Source organism: Callorhinus ursinus, unplaced genomic scaffold, assembly GCF_003265705.2.
Source record: "Callorhinus ursinus isolate GAN/ISIS: 27379988/994484 unplaced genomic scaffold, GSC_fseal_2.0 scaffold16, whole genome shotgun sequence".
Lineage (NCBI taxonomy): Eukaryota > Metazoa > Chordata > Mammalia > Carnivora > Otariidae > Callorhinus > Callorhinus ursinus.
In genome coordinates, this window is record NW_027397078.1 from 36,255,631 (window position 1) to 36,272,830 (window position 17,200).

General features: G+C 42.2%; 1 protein-coding gene across 3 annotated transcripts in view; it reads left to right on the top strand.

Moving 5' to 3' along the window:
• Nucleotides 1-91: 91 nt before the first annotated feature.
• The window catches only part of MID1 (midline 1), a 591,209-nt gene continuing 574,100 nt past the window's right edge, over nt 92-17,200 (top strand). For 2 of the 3 annotated variants that reach the window (XM_073902107.1, XM_073902106.1), the window contains exons 1-3: nt 93-301; nt 11,866-11,975; nt 13,583-13,804. The gene's annotated coding sequence lies outside the window, so the exon portion shown is untranslated. Of the gene's footprint in view, nt 302-11,865; nt 11,976-13,582; nt 13,805-17,200 lie in introns of all 3 variants that reach the window. The other variant, XM_025857736.2, reaches the window with a different exon arrangement.

Sequence of the window (17,200 nt, forward strand, 5' to 3'; positions counted from 1 at the left end):
CGCCGGTTCCCCGACCCCGCCCCTCCCTACCAGCGCGGGCAGGGAGAGTTTGGGCTGAGCCAGAGACTTCCACAGAGCGAGGCTCTCTACTATAGCTCCTTTAAGCCGCAGAAGGGTTGCTTTAGAGGTGTTAGTTTTAAGTTCCTATCTTTTAAATTGTATCTCATCAGTTGTAATTATAGTAATGACTCAAATAACATCAGCAGGTGTCCAGAACTGCGGCCAACTCTGGAGATCCCAAAATGAACAAATCAAGGTTCCGGCTCCCAAGGCCTTCTTAACTGGGTGTGTGGACTTGAAGGTCTGTATTTTCACTTATCTCTAACAGAAATTCAGTATTTTTTCCACCAGGAATGCAGGCAACAAATCCTAGTAGTGTCAGCAATATGTAGCACTAATAGAAACCACAGAGAAATTGTCACAAATGATGGTTGTTTCTGTCTTAAAATACTATTCATCACTACTTTGAAATTAAGATAATTTTATCTTGTTACTTAAAAGTGTTACTAAGAAGTATGCCTTTCTGTATCACTGTGATGGAACTGTGAAGCATGCCCAGATGGCCCTTCAGGGCCCGGTGGGCCATCTCCAGGGTGCTGGGGGCTGTTAGCAGCTGACACCGCTGGGCTGAGTCTCTCTCCAGGAATTGCCCTCTGCCAAAGAGAACTGCCTCAGGCAAAATCACATCCTCTCCTTGGGGACAGGCTGCTGCCTCCAAGTGGCCTCTGCAAGGGTACATAAACCCCAGGCTCTCGCCTCAAGGAGGTCACCTCAGAAGGGCCCTCCCAGTGTCAGGGACTGAGGCTTCCATTGTGACTGCAATCACAGTTCGACTTCTCCCTTTGCCCAGACCTCCCATCGCTCTCTCATTGCTGTTCATGAGAGCACTCTGATGCACATTGCTTGGAGTCTCAGCCATTTTAATAAGTTTAATTGTTGATTATTATTTAGATTTGGTGAAGTTGATCAGATCTGGAAACAGCTACCATTGAATAAACAGTTTATTGTGCTCATAGATCCCAAGAGGGGGGTTATACATCACATGGTGGGATGCCACATGCAGAAGTGCTGGAGTCCTTCGTGAGCCAGGGGGTCAGGGGGAAGGAACAGGTGAGGTAGGCTCTGGAGCAGAGTATGAGAGCCCAGCAAGGGAGGTGGTTGGTGAGTGTGGACCTAGCTGCTCAAAAAAGGGAACTGACCAAACTGGATCAAGACAGCATTTTAAAATCTATGTTATATCAATGTATATTTCCTGGGGAACCTGACCTTTAATGATCAAAATCTGTTTTTCTAAAATATGCGGATAACTTCTTTTTAATATAATTGATTTCGTTAGTGATTTCTTGTATTTTGTTTTATATACGTAAAAATATTATTCTGAGAAGACACTTACAGCCTTCACCACAATCCACGGGGGCGTATGGCACAAGAAGGCCCAAAACCTCTGGTAATTGGAGAGATAGGCAAGCAAACAAATAACCGTATTGTTACATCTCAGTGTATGTATGTGCAGACTATTGGAGACAAAGGGGCAGAAGTGACTGTTTCGAGAGTCATGTGCCAAAAGTGGATAGGAAGGAAAGAACAAGGATGCTTTATAAAGAAGGAGCTACCAAACAGGGCATTAAAGGAGAGCTATAGGTGGGTAGGGAGACTGGGGGGGCACTTTCAACCTCAATTTCCACTCTCAGCAGGCAAAGACTTACTGCTCTTTACCTGTTTCTTCTACTTTTCCTTCCATGTTCCAAAAAACATGCTAACACAAACACACGTGTCCCTCCCCTGTGCCAATAGTTACATGGTTTTGGATACATCACAGTTTAGTATTTACATTATTGGGACTGTTTGTTATGACCAAAGATGATTTTTTTTCTCGTACAACTTTTTCAATAGAATTTAATAACTTGCCTTTTCCCCCTTTGTCCGGATTTTTAGGTTATCCCTAAGCTTCCTGTCTGCATTGTAAATCTCCTCCCAATGCATTTAAATACATCAGCTAATGTATATGTTTCCCTTTTTTCCGTTGAGCCCTCTCTCACAGATAAGCACCTCCCCTCTGCCACTGCCCAATTCTAAAATGTTCGGAAGTGATTTCTGCTAGTCATCTTCTTGGCACTTCCTTTCAGCCTTTTCCTATCCTGTGTTGGATCTCTGGTTCTTGGATACCCTGTATTCTTCTTTGCATTGTTTTGGGAGCACATCAGTTTTTGAGGTCTTGAAAACCAGAAACCGTCTGTGGTTTACCCTCCCACGTGATTGGTAGTTTGGATATATAATCCTAGGTTTAGAAACATTTCTCTCAGAATTATTAAGCAGTTGCTTCATTGTCTTTTAGTTTCTATTGTTGATGTTGAAAAGTCAAGTGTCATTTCTTTTTTTCGCTCAACAATATTTTTAACTTCTCTTTCTTTTAGTGGCCTGAAAAGAGGTGTGCTGATATAGACCTCTTTGCTTTCATTGGCTTGGTACCTGATGGGACCATTCATTCTGGAAACCCATAACCTTCACATTGGGGATATTTTCTTGTATTATTAATTTTCTTGATAACTTGCTCCACTCCCTCTTTCTTCATTGTCTCTTTTAAGGAACCTCTATTTCTCATATGTTGGATTCCTGGACTGACTCTCTAATTTTCTTATATATTATTCTATCACTTTTTCATCTTGTTTTATTTTTTGTAAGATTTAAAAAATTTCCCAACCATTTTATTAGTTTATTTCTGTTATCATGTTTGAAATTTCCAAGATATGTGTGCATATATATTTCTATGTATGTTGTGTTTGTGTGTGTATGTGTACGTGTACAAGTGTGTGTGTGAGAGTATACGTGTGTATTGTGTATGTGTGTGTACATCTGCCTATACAAGACAGTGCATGTGGGTTTGCCAATCTGTGGTAGTGTGATATGAACTCCTGCTGTCAGACTCAAGGGTTTAGCAGAGAAGAAAAATTGAAGGTCTTTTGTAATTACAAACTGAACTTATGACTGGTCCTTGTAAAATAAGTCTCCTTTCCAAACCTACAGTAGCGTATGTTTACAAAGTGCTGCTTTTGTACTTCTTAGAGCTCCCACAATTCCATGTCTTCTGGATGATTCTCCTTTTTCCCCCCATAATTGCCTGTTTCTTTTATAATTCCCTATCTCTCCCCAATTCTCCACTCTCTTTCACAATTCTTGGCTCTCTCATAATATTCCTCCCTTTACAGTTCCCCAGTTTGTCCCACAATTCCCTTTCCAACAATTCTCTGTCCTTTCTCAGAATTCCCCATGTCTCCCACAATTTTTTATGATCTCCCACAATTCCCTGTCTCACACAGTTCTCTGTTGTTTCCCATGATTGTCTGTTTCTTCCATAACTCCCTGTCTCTCCAACAATTTTTGTGGCAGGGTTTTAAAAATATTTTTTAAATTGAGATATGATTGACATATAATTTTAGATTAGCTTTAGGTGTACACCATAATGCTGGGATATATGTAAATATTGTGAAATGATCACCCCCAATAAGTCTAGTTAACATCCGTCACTGCACAGGTAGACCATTTTTTTTCTTCTGATGAGAACTTTTAAGATCTGCTGTCTTAGCAACTTCAAATGTGTAAGACAGTACTGTTAACAGTTGTCACCATGCTGTACATTGTATCCCCCGGACTTAATTTATTTTACACCTGGAAGTTTGTACCTTTTGACCACTTCCATCCATTTCACCCCATCCCCACTTCCAGCCTCTGGCAACCACCAATATGTTCTGTGAATTTGGTTTTTTAATTGTTGTTTTTTTGCTTGTTTGTTTTTAGATTCCACATATAAGTGAGATCATACAGTGTTTGTCTTTCTCTGTCTGACTTACTTCACTTAGCAAAATGGCCTCAAGGTCTATCCATGTCACAAATGGCAGAATTGCGTCCTTTAATATGGCTGAATAATATTAAATTGTGTGTGTATCACATTTTTTGTATCCATTTGTCCATCAGTGGACACTTAGTTTACTTCTATGTTTTAACTATTTTAAATAGTGCTGCAGTGAACATAGGGGTGCATGTATCTTTCTGAGTTAGTCATTTTCTTTGGATAAATACCCAGTGGAATTGCTGGATCATAGGGAAGTTCTATTTTTAATTTTTTGAGGAACCTCCATAGTTTTTCCACAGTGGCTACATCAATTTACATTCAAACCAACAGTTCATAAGGGTTCTCTTTTCTCCATATCCAACTTGTTATTTCTTGTCTTTTTGAGAGTAATCATTCTAACAGATGTGAAGTGAAGTCTCCGTTGGGTTGATTTGCATTTCCCTGATGATTAGTGATGTTCAGCACCTTTTTAAAAAAGATTTATTGATTGATGAGAGAGAGAGAGAGAGAGCAAGTGCACATGAGCGGAGGGGAGGGGCAGGGGGAGAGGGAAAGTATCCTTGAGCAGACTTCCTGCTGAGCGCAGGGCCTGATACAGGGCTGCATCCTAGGACCCTGAGATCCTGAACTGAGTTGAAACGAAGAGTTGGATGCTCAACTGACTGAGCCGCCCAGGCGTCCCTGTTCAGCACCTTTTTGTATACCTGTTTGCCATCTGTATGTCTTCTTTGAGAAAATGTCCATTCAGTTCCTCTGCCCAGTTTCTCATTGGACTTTTTTTTTTTTTTTTTTGCTATTGAGTCATATGAGCTCTTTATATATTTTGGCTGTTAATGCCTTATCAGATATATGACTTGCAAATATTTTTGCCCATTTGGTATGTTGCCTTTGTATTTTGTTGATGCTTTCCTTTGCTGTGCAGAAGCCATATAGGTTGATGTTTGCTTGTTTACTTGTTTATTTTTGCTTTTGTTGCCTTTGCTTAGGGTGTGAAATCCAAAAAAATTCTCTCCAAGACTGATGTCAAGGAGCTTTGACTGATGACAAGGAGCTTTGGGTAGTATGGACCTTTCAACAATATGGATTCTTCCAATCCACGAGTATGGAATGTCTTTCCATTTATTTGTGTCCTCTTCTATGTCTTTCATTAACATCTTACAGTTTCCAATATACAGGTCTTTCACCTTTTTGGCTGAATTCATTGCTAGGTATTTTATTCTTTTTGATGCAGTTATAAATGGGATTATTTTCTTACTTTCTCTTACCGATAGTTCATTATTAGTGTATGGAGATGCAACTGATTTCCCACAAGTTCCTGTCTCGAGCACAATTCTCTATTTTTCTCATGATTTCCCGCTCTCTCCTACAATTCCACATTGCTCCAACTATTCTGTTATTTCCCAAAATTCCCCTTGTCTTCCGCATTTTTGTTTTTTCTCCACAATGATATTCTCTCCCACAATTCTCTGCTCCCTCTAATAATTCCATGTGTCTCCCAAAATTTTCTATCACGCCCACAATTCCCTGTTGTTTTCCAGAATTCCGCATTCTTTCCCAGAATTCCCCGTGTCTACTATAATTCCCTATTCTTTCCAACAATTCTCTTTGTTCCTCAGAATTCCTCTTTTCTCCCACAATTCTGTTTTCCCCACAATTCTCTACTTGCCACAATTCTCCCTTCTCTTTCTCACTTCCCTGTGACTCCCACAATTCCTTGTCACTTCAACAATTCCCTTTTGCCCCACATTCCCTGTTCTTTCCTACAATTCCCTCTCTCAAGTATAATTCTCTGTTCTCTCCAATGATTCTTTATTCTCTCCCATCATTTTCTGTCCTCTTCCACAATTCCACATCTCCCACAATTCCCTCTCAAGCACAATTCTCTATTCACTCCCACAATTGTCTCTTCTTTCCCACAATTTTTCCCTTATCTCCCACAATTGTTTCTCTCACAATTCCCTTTATTTCTAACAATTCTTCATTCTCTTACCCAGTATACCATTATCTCTCACAATTCTCCCTTCTCCCATAATACTCTTTTCTCCCACATTTCTTGTTTTATCTCACAGTTGTCTTTTTTTCTTCTTACAGTTCTCTGTTCTCTCCCACAATTCCCCTTGTCTCCCACAATTCTTCCCTTTTCCCACAATTTCCTAGTCTCTCCACAATTCTTTTCCTTCCCACAATTTATTGTTTCCCACAATTCTTTGTTCTCTCCCACAGTTCCTCTTGTTTCCCACAATTCCCTGTTCTCTCTGACAGTTTCCCTTGTTTCCCACCATTCTCTATTCTCTCCCACACTCCCTGTGGTCCCCCACCATTCTGTTCTCTCCCACAATTCCTCTGCTCCCCCACACTACTCTGTTCTCTTCCATAAGTCCCCTTGTTTCCCACAATTCTCTATATTCTCCCACAACCCCTCTGGTGCCCCACAATTCTGTTCTCTCCCACAGTGCCTCTGCTCTCCCACAACTCCTTGTTCTCTCTTACAAGCTCCCTTGTTTCCCACAATTCTGTACTATCCCCCACAATTCCCTTTGTCTCCCACAAGTCTCCATGCTTTCTCACAATTCCCCATTCTCTCCCACATTTCCTCTGGTCCCCCACAATTCTTTTTCTCTCCCATAATTCCTTAGCTCCCCTGCACTTCTCCATTCTTTCCCATAATTCCTCTTGTTTTCCACAATTCTCCGTTCTCTCCCACAATTAGCTCTTCTCTCCACAATTGCTGTTGTTTTTCACAGTTATCCATGCTTTCCCACAGTTCCCATTGTTTCCCACGATTCCCTGTTCTTTCCCACAATTCCTCTGCTCCTGCACAGTTCTCTGCTCTCTCCCACAATTCCCCTTGCTTCCCATAAGTCCCTGTTTTCTCCCACAATTCCTCTGCTCCCCCACAATTCCATTCTCTCCCACAATTCCCTTTGTCTCCCACAAGTCTCCATGCTTTCCCACAATTCCTATTGTTTCCCACAGTTCCCTGTTTTCTCCCGTAATTCTCTTTTCTCCCACAATTCCTCTTGTCCCCCACAATTACCTGTTCTCTCCCACAAGTCCCCTTGATTCCCAACATTCTCTATTCCCTCCCACATTTCTTGTGGTCCACCAATTTTGTTCTCTCCCATGATTCCTCTGCTCCCATACCACTGTCGGTTCTCTCTGACAATCCCTCTGGTCCTCCACGGTTCTGTTTTCTTTTACAGTTCCCCTTGTTTCCTACAATTCTCTGCACTTTTCCATAATTCTCTTTGTCTCCCTCAATCCTCCATGCTTTCCCATAGTTCCTGTTGTTTCCCACAATTCCCTTTCTCCCACAATTCCCCTTGTTTCCTACCATTCTGTATTCTCTCCTACAAGTCCTCTGGTCCCCAACAGTTCTGTTCTCTCCCACAGTTCCCCTTATTTTCCACAAATCTCTGTTCTTTCCCACAATTCTCTGTTTTCTCCTACAATTTTCTGTTCTTTCCCACAATTCCCTGTCATACCCACAATTCTCTGTTCTTTTGTGTATTCTTTCCCATAATTCCCCTTGCCTCACAATTCCCTTTTTCCTCCCATAATTCCCTGTTTTCTCCCACAATTCTCTGTGTTTCCCCATAATTCCACTTGTTTCCCACAATTCCTCTGGCCCCCCACAATTCTGTTTTCTGTAGCTATTTCCCCTTGTTCCCATAGTTCTCTGTTCTCTCCCACAATTCCTCTGCTCACCCACAGGTCTCTGTTCTCTCCCACAATTCCCTATGTTTCCCACCATTCTCTATTCTTTCCCACAATTTCCCTGGTTTCCCACAAGTCTCTGTTCTCTCCCACAATTTTCCTTTTTTCCCACAATTCTCCTTTTCCCCCACAATTCCCCGTTATTTCCCACAGTTCTGTTCTTTCCCACAATTCCTCTTGTTGCCCACAATTCTCTAGTCTCTCCCATAATTCCCCCATTCTCTCCCACAATTCTCTTCTCTTCCACAGTTATCCTTGTTCCCACAATTCTGTCTTCTCTTCCACAATTCCTCTGGTTCCCCACCATTCTCCAGTCTCTCCCACGGTTCCTCTGTTCCCCCACAATTCCCTGTTCTCTACCAAAATTCCTCCTGTCCCCCATAATTCCCTATTCTCTCCCAAAATCTCTCTTGTCCCCTACAATTCCTTGTTCTCTCCCACAATTCCCCTTGTTTCCCACAGTTCTCTGTTCTTTCCCACAATTCCTCTGGTCCCCCACAATTCCATTTTCTTTCATATTCCATAGATATGCTTAAAGATGTGAGAAGTGATGTAAGTGCATTATTACTCACTGTAGTGTTGTTTGTAATAGGAAAGTATTAGAAACCATCTAAATTTATATAATCAGTGAAAGACCAGTTACATAAATTATATTAATCCAGACAGTGGAATAGTATACAACTGTTAAGTAAAAAGCAAAAGGAATGTTTTATGTAACTATATGGAAAACCTCCAAGATATTTTAGGTAAAGAAGAACAAGAGTGAAAACACTGTGTGAAGTATGATACCATTTGTGTAAAAAAAAAAAAATGGAGGTGGGGAGAGAATGTGACTTCTGTAGCATGTGACAATGTCTGCTACATTGGAATAACCCCTACGTAGTCTTTAATGGTCAATTCAGAGTGATGTTTGCCCAACTCTATAAATGCACTTAATGCCACTGAATTGTACATTTAAAAATAAAGTGGTAGGGGCGCCTGGGTGGCTCAGTCGTTAAGCGTCTGCCTTTGGCTTAGGTCATGATCCCAGGGTCCTGGGATCGAGCCCCGCATCAGGCTCCCTGCTAAGCGGGAAGCCTGCTTCTCCCTCCCCCACTCCCCCTGCTTGTGTTCCCTCTCTCGCTGTGTCTCTCTCTGTCAAAAAAAGGCAATTCAGAGGTCATCTCCTCCAGAGTAAAGGCCATGGCTAAATACATTTTCTTTATATTCGCACAGTAACTTTATAAGTTAGCCACAATAAATGAAGTTGTCTGAATGTATGTCTGTCTTGCTCCCTAGGTAATTGGTGAGGCTGTTGGTGGGGACCATGCCCCACCCACTCCATGGACTCTGAGACTGGCTCCATGTCCAGCATATGGTAGGCACTCAGGAAATGTCTCCCTGACAGCCTGTCCTACAGATTTCAGACTCAGGCCTGCGATGTCAACTTCTGCTGAGTTCGATATTTGCATACGCTACAGAGTGATTACCCCAATAAGTCTAGTTACCATCCATCATCATACAGGTGGCTTCCTTCACCCGTTTTGCCCACCCCCAACCCGCTTTCCCCCCTGATAACCACGAGTCTCTTCTCTGTATCTGTGAGTTTCATTTGTTTGTTTTGTTTTTCAGACTTCACATGTAAGTGAAATCATGGAGTATTTGTCTAATTCCGTATGATTTCTTTTAACTTTAATCACCTCCCTAAAGATTACTAGCCCTAAAATGATATTTTGGGGTTAAGGCTTCAATGTGTGAGTTTTGAGTAGGACACAGTTCAGTCCATAACAATAAGTTAGACGTATTTTCTTTTCATCATTTTTCTTGGGTTTTTTCTTGTGGTGAGTTTTGCTTTGAGTAATTTTTGTGCACCTTAATTTGCAGTCTTTTCTTTTACGGTTTCTGGTATTAATAGCATAGTCAGAAGTATTTTCTTTTCAAGTTCTAAATAAATTCTTTCGTACTTTTTCAAGTTTTTCAAGTTTTCACTTTTTATTTTAAAACATTAATATATTTGAAATTTATCCTGGTGTAAGGAATAAGTTACAGCTCCAATCCCCTTCTATATTTTTCAAACAGTTACTCAATTATCCCAGGATGATTTATCCAATAAACTATCCCCCCAGACACCCCTATACTTAGATTTGAGATGTCTCCTCGTTATTAAGACATTAAATCCCCATGTATTCTTGGACCTATTTTTGGATTTTTTTACTCTCAGCCACTGTCATATGCACGAACACACCAATACCACATTCATTGACATTTTGGGACCATCTGGCAAATCACTAACCTCTCATTACACTTCTTTTTCAGAATTTTTCTTGATACTTTTGCATATTTATGTTTCTGAATCAAATTTGTAGTTGGCTGGTCAAGTTTTTTTTAAACCTGGATGGTAATTTCATTGGGATTATGTTAAATTTATATATTAATTTAAGAAGATGAGAACTCTTTAGAAAAATGAGTCATCCTATGCCAGAATATGCAGGACCCTCCCAAATGTTCAGTTCTTCTTTTGTGTCCCTCAATCCCATTTTTAAGTGTTTCTTCAAATCTTAAATATTTTTCGATGAGCTTCTTTCTTGGTATTTAAACTTTGTTGTTGCAATGGAAGGGAAATCCTTTCTTCCCTTGTGTCTTCAAACTTAGTGTTGGCATATTTATGAAAGCTATTGGCCACATTCACCTTATGTTCTACAATGTTTTGAATTTTCTTATTGTTTGGTCTTATTTTTTGTTTATATTGGGTTTTCCGGGGATTCTTTCATATCGTCTCATTTCCCATTCTAACGTCTAAAATTTCTTTGCACTGCTAATTACATGGGCTAGGCACTACCAGCAGAATATTAAATAATGGAAGTGGTGGTGGGCATTTCAAAATTTTGTGGGAAAGTTTCTTGTGTGATTTATCCATGAAACGTTGTGTTAACTTTTAGATTGGCTTAGATATAGTTTTCTTAAGTCATGTTCACAAAGTCTCCATATGTCTCTGTTTTATTATGAGTTGTAGCAAAATCAACAAATGCTTTGGTGAATGGACTTCCATTGAAGATGATAAAGGGGTTGTTTGCTACCTCAGTTAACGTGAACTGAGCCAGCACAGGCAGAAAGAGGAATCCACGGGCGGAGGTGACCACGAGAACACGAGTCCTTGGGAAGTATTGTATAACTTAGGGAAACTTGATCTTCCGTGGATCTGGAGAGTCAAGTGAATCAGATCTTGAGCTCCAGGGCAGAGGGAGGCCAGGCCTAGCTGACAATGGCCTAAACTGTGCCTCAGGGTGAATTTATCAGGTACCTATTATATAAAATATGGTGAGTTGATCATAAAACACTCTGTGGTCTTCAAGTTATGTGCGTCTACCCACGTGCCCGTACAGTTGCTTTTGATTTTGTGGTTTGGACCGATGCTTCTCATACTTGAATGTGCACACAGATCCCTCCAGGATCATGTTAAAATGTAGATTCTGATTCAGTGAGTCTAGGTGGAGGGTGAGAGTCCAGGTCCTCACCAGTGCCCAAGTGACGCCGGTGCTGCCGGTCCAAGGACCATACTTTAGATGGCAAGGTTTTAGCGTACCCTGTGTGTCGTTCGGACAAAAATATACAGAGATCAAGAGCGAGCCTTTGGAAACTTTTGCGGCAGTTTAAGTGATTTTATATTTAGTGAATCCGAACTTCAGCTTGTGTTTTGTGTTTGCTTTTTATTTCATTGGTAATTCTTTGTTTTTGTTGTTGTTTTACAAAAATACTGGTCTGTGATTCGAAATTAAAAAAAACCCTAGTCCTCCACTGCAGATAGTTCAAGAAGCTCTACTTTAAACTACCTCATAGTGACAGAAAACTGCTTCTCTTTCTTCTCTCATGTGGAAGCAAGAGCATTTATCTAAAGTTTTCAGTTACCCCAAACGAATTCAGCTTTATAACATATTTAGCGACTAGTAGAGATGAGTATGACTAGTCCACTATTGAGAATAATGATATAATTCGCCCCTACTTTTATTTACATAACAATTTTAATAATAATAATATACTCGGTTTATTATTTTTTTAATTTTTTTTAAAGATTTTATTTATTTGACAGAGAGAGACACAGCGAGAGAGGGAACGCAAGCAGGGGGAGCAGGAGAGGGAGAAGCAGGCTTCCCGCGGAGCAGGGAGCCCGATGCAGGGCTCGATCCCAGGACCCTGGGACCGTGACCTGAGCCGAAGGCAGAGGCTCAACGACTGAGCCACGCAGGCGCCCCTACTCGGTTTATTTTTTAAAATTCCTTTATAGTTGCTCAAAGTGGTCTTAAATTCATTGCTTTTTGCAGTATTGCCGTGCTAAGCACTGAGCCGCCCAAGGTGACAGAGGAGTATGTGCCCTGATGTGGTTTGAGGCCCACCTGCAAGAGGTCCTCTGTGCAAACCCATGTATCCCCAGGTGAGCCTGCTGTGGTGTTGGAATTCCTCACACTGAGGAATGGCTGCTAAAATGGGAATGCGCTGGTACTCCTTGTGAACATCATGCAATACAGATTTTCTGCATCAGATGAAATAGAAACAACTGATTGTGTCTTATACTGGTGGTTAAATATTTACAAGAAATTCCATTTCTGGGAACTTCGCTTGACTTTTTGGTTGTTGTTGTGTGTTCATCTGCTTCGTTCTCTATGAGCACGTGACAACGTATGTGAGAATTCCACCTCCATGTGTGCTGGAGAAGGGGTTAAAAGTAAAAACACTCTTGCTGTTCATTTAAAGATTTCCTGAAAGTTAATGTGTGCATGTTTGCATGTGGCTATTATTTTATTGTAACAGTGAACAGCTCAGTCTGGCCCCCAGAGTATGAGAAAACACTGAGAACCATCACTTTGAACCAGTAACTCCAGTGGATTAGTTTGTTTCATGAAAGTTATGTCCCCGAAAAGAAACCTCAGCAGTGTGCTTAGATCATTTCCTAAGGAGGACAAGGGCCTGTTTCATTGTTGGGTGGTGTTTATCAGCGGGAACATCGGGTCCTTATAAAATAATTCTTTTCTCTACGTTTCCTTTCTATACTGTTCTCTGTTTTCCCTCGCTCTCTCCCTTCCGTCCTTCCTTCTGCCTCCCACCCTTCTCCCCACCGTCCCCCATTTCCTTGCTTTTATTTTTTTTAAAGATTTTATTGATTTATTTGTCAGAGAGAGAGAGAGAGAGAGAGAGAGAGCGAGCGTGCACAAGCAGGGAGCGAGGCAGGCAGAGGGAGAAGCAGACTCCCTGCTCAGCAGGGAGCCCGAGGTGGGACTCCATCCCAAGCCCCTAGAATCATGACCTGAGCTGAAGGCAGTCGCCTAACCCACTGAGCCACCCAGGCGTCCCTCCCTTGCTTTTAACAAATTATTGAGGACCTACTATGTGAAGATGATATGCTGGACACGCACAAGAAGATGTGCTTTGGCACTAATAATGAGGCCCCCAGACCACTGGGATTTGAAAAAGATTTGATGAAGTTTACCCTTCAAAATGGGGGTAGAGGAGAGGGGTGGCCAGAGGAGGAGAATGTTCTGTCCAGAAAGGAAATAAGATCTGAGTAAAGGAAGCTGAAGGACATGCACTTCCGCTCAGGATTTAGGAGTGGCAGGAATGCTTGGTGTGTAGGAGGTTAGCACCGGGTTAGTATTATTTACAGGACTCTGAGCCTGGCCTCTAAGCTAAAAGGGGCATGGGGGCGAAGCATAGCAGGTGGTAAACCAAAAGAATTCACTGTGATCTGAAGACTGTGTTGAAATATGAACTCCATTGTGGGTAGGGGGGCAAGAACCTTCCCTTTTCTGAGCTGAAGGTAAGCCTCTTTAGTCTGGACTTGCTTTCCTCAATTCTAGTTCTTCCTTTCCTAGAAAATGAGGTGAAATACTTTATACCAGCCATAAAAAGCACTGACTGTATTTAATGCAAATTTGTGGGCTTATTATGCTATGAAAGTGTTCCTTGGCTGTTTCATATGTTCTCTCCCACAAAATTGTTTTCTATTTTTGGAATCCCAAAGAACCCACCTTTTCTTTTTCACAGAAAACATTCAGTGGCTGTAGCTGGATGAGTTCTCATCTCTGCTGTATGCAAGCAAGCCCAGCTAGGTCTCTAGGCCATCTGGATGCCACCCACTGAGAGTCTTTTCAGGACTTAGTGATTTGGTACTGCTTATTTCCACCTTCTCTGAGAATGGAGCCTCAGAGTAGAGACCAGATCGAAAAGTCTGAAAACTCTCTTTTGCTTCTGGAACCATGAAAGCAGGTACTGCATCTTATTCATCTTTTCTCCTTCGCACCTCACACAGTGTCTGGCACCTACCTAATGTAGAGACGGGTAGATGCAGGTCATCAGGAAAGAGAAACAGAGCCCACAGCACACTACTGAGTGGCTGCAAAATCATCCCTGCACTGAAGACCCACTTGTTCTCCTTTGTTGTCCATAGGATGCCTTTCTCAACCGGTCTAAGTGGGTAGGTGGGAGGATGGGCTGATGGGTGGCTGGGTGAATGGATGGGGATCGGATGGGACAGTAGGTGGGTGGATGAGTGGGTGATGAATTAAATCTTGTACATCACTCCCTACTGACCATTGAGACTGTTTCGTGCCACTAAACTATCTATGTTTGATGACTCAGGGCACCTCTGTCACCTATTTTGGGGTTTCATCTGCTTGAAGTTTGAAATCACTAAAACTTTTATTCATTTTGTTCTGCCACTTCATGCATAATCTGCTGCAAGTTTTGCCAACCTGACAGTGATATTTCTGTGTACTTTGTGTGGGTTCAATGTTGGCTTTTGCAAAGTCATACATATATGGTTTATAAACCTTCACTTTTATTGGTTTGAATATTTTCTCACCTCCTTGGACAATGTTACAAAACATTTTATGGTGGAAAAGTTTACAAATGGATAGCACAAGTCCCCAAAAGTCATAGTTATTAGTAGCGGTTTAATTGGACCAGAAAAAATAGAAACCCAGGTCTGCATCCTCTAAATAAAAAAAAAAAAAAAAAAAACTTATTTGAGGTAATCACTTTCATACTGGACTTTGCAGTTATGATGGGTAGGAATTTTTTAAAGGGGCACCCCAATTGGTGAGATCTATCCAATTGCATATTTCTTGTCAATTGCATGAATCTGTGACCCCGTGACCCTGCAACTATTAGTTTGACATTACTAACACACCCCACACAAACTTTTCATGATCTTCAGTGTGAGAATTAAAAAAAAAAAAATTTTTTTTTAAAGAAAAACAACTTCGGAGGGAAGAATTCATAAGCCTTTTAAGAATATCCCCAACAAAAAAAGATTTGCCACTGGGGGGCGATGGAGGTTCAGAAACCGCACTGCTATTCCCTGAGGCACCCGAGCACTTTAGCTGGTTTATTTATTCAAAGCTGGAATTTGGACACAGGAACCACCAAGCTCAGAGAAATTCCTGGATGAGGAGCACAGTCCTGGGAAAAACCTACTGAAGATGGAATTAGCACCTCGGCGGACCGCCTTTAACACAAAGAGCTTTCCTTCCTTGTGGGTCTTAAGAACTGACTTAAGTTCCCATCGGTCTGAAACAGAGGAAGCCAAGTTAAACTGCGAAGAACTGAGACAGCCAAGAAGTGTGCTTATTTATCAGTACCTGCAAACACACGTAAGCGCGCAGTTCACACGGCGTTAAGGCGTCTCCCAGCCACTTGGCACAGAGTTTTGGCTGGTGTGGGCAGGCCTCAGTCAGGTCCTTTCCTCTGGAGAGGGGGAGGTTATAGAGTTTCTTGCAGGAAACTCTGAGTCATAGCTAACACTTCAGGTGACAGTTGCAGAATCTAGTGATGCAGAGTTTAGACAGGTTCAGAGAGGTATCTTTTGGAAAACAAAGGAGGAAAAACAATGGATCCTCGCCAAAGGGGTAATTTTGCAGCCACTTGGAGGGGTGCATTGGGCTATATTTCTCCTCCTCATTACGTCGGCCGTGCTTGGGCCCACTGGTAGGTTTGGGGTCCAACCCTGGCACCAGACTGGTTGCCAGAGTGGCTAGCTCGCTCTCTCGAACATTATCAATATTGTGGGCCCAGCCGTTAATCCTCTGTGGTCTTCTTTTCCCCAGATCGATACCATCAGTGTCCCAGCGTAAGGTTTTTATCTTGCTTCTGCTCCAAGACAGGCCAAAGGGCAGGGAGATGTAGAACTCAGGAAAGCAAGTCCAGCATGTAGTGTGTGCATCACAGAAGGCATACGCACATCCAAGAAATGATGTTACCTCCCATGTCCATTTCTCAGGCCCTCTGACCTGGCAGAGGGATGGCTTAGGAGTTCTAAGATTGCAACTAGGAGGGGGACCCGGGGACCTCAGTGCCCAGTGCCCTGTGCCCTCTGGGAGTTGCTGATGCATATTTCTGAGGACACTCAGAAAATCTGGAAGCACGTTATATTAGAGAGGACCCTTTGGATTTTGAAGGAGAAGTCTGACTTGAATTAGTTAAGCAGACAAAGGAATGCATTTGTTCACATGCCCAGGAAGTCCAGGGGTGGGTAAGACCTCAAGAAGGGCTGGATCTGGGGGGCTCTGCGTCCCTCCCTCAGCACAGCGTCCCTTTGTTTGATGGCCTCTCTGCCAACTTCTTTAACATTCTGGGGACTCGGCTCCTATCGGGTTACATAGTTTCCCTTGCATCAGCTGCTGTGTCTCAGGGTAGAATGGGGCGATATGATTTGCAGGGGCCTGGAATGTTGTACCTGGCAGCCCACCTAGGACCACATGAAGTGGGAACGAGGCCGCTGCTCAGAGGAAATGATGTGGATACACGAAAGCAGCAACACTCTGCATGCAGATCGTTTGTATGCACAGGAAGATCAAGAAGCCAAGTCCTAGTAAGAGATCCTTTAGCCAATAGTAAAAGTAATCCCAATTGCTGTTTTGCTTCCTTAAATTCTACTGTAGGCCTAATGAAAAGGCTCTGGATTCACATTTGAGGAATGTCTCCACTAATTCAAAGATGGATCTAAGAACTGTTTCCTATTGACAAATTCCCCAATAAACAGGAACCCGAGTTGTAATAGATACAATAAGGAAAGCACCCTGAGTTCAATGTCGGATGCTGAAAAGGGAACATACTGTCTAATAATGAAAAGGACCAGCAATTGCATTTAGGACTAACAGTCCCGAAATGATCCCTGGAAACCCCTTAAGGTTTACATGATTATTTGCAAGGCTCCCTTAATGCAAGTGATCTGCTTTCTATGTGAATGCTAATCATACAAAACACATGCCCTGGCACAAAACAAACTGAAAGAAAATAAGATTTCAAGAAACCGACGACCTAAAATAGCCCTAAGCAAAAACTAGTAAGGTATGAATGAAGACAGCGGGACATTCGGGCCTGAGTGACAACAGTCTGTGAGGCCTCTGAGAGGGAAAGCCATGGAGCTGGCGGGACCATTTACCCAGGCCACAGGCAATTCCAAGGTCTAGGAGAAAAGCCCTAGGTCCTGTGGTGGGGTGGCCTGGAAAGGGCACCTTTCCGAATGTTCGAGATCTTCTCCAGGCTTGCTGGCTATGAATGTGGCAGTCACTTCTCCTTGTAGCGCCTCCACTGCCTTATCCGTGAAGTGGCAAGAATGCAACCTAGGGAGTCGTCTTCCGGATAAAACAAGCAATCCTGTGT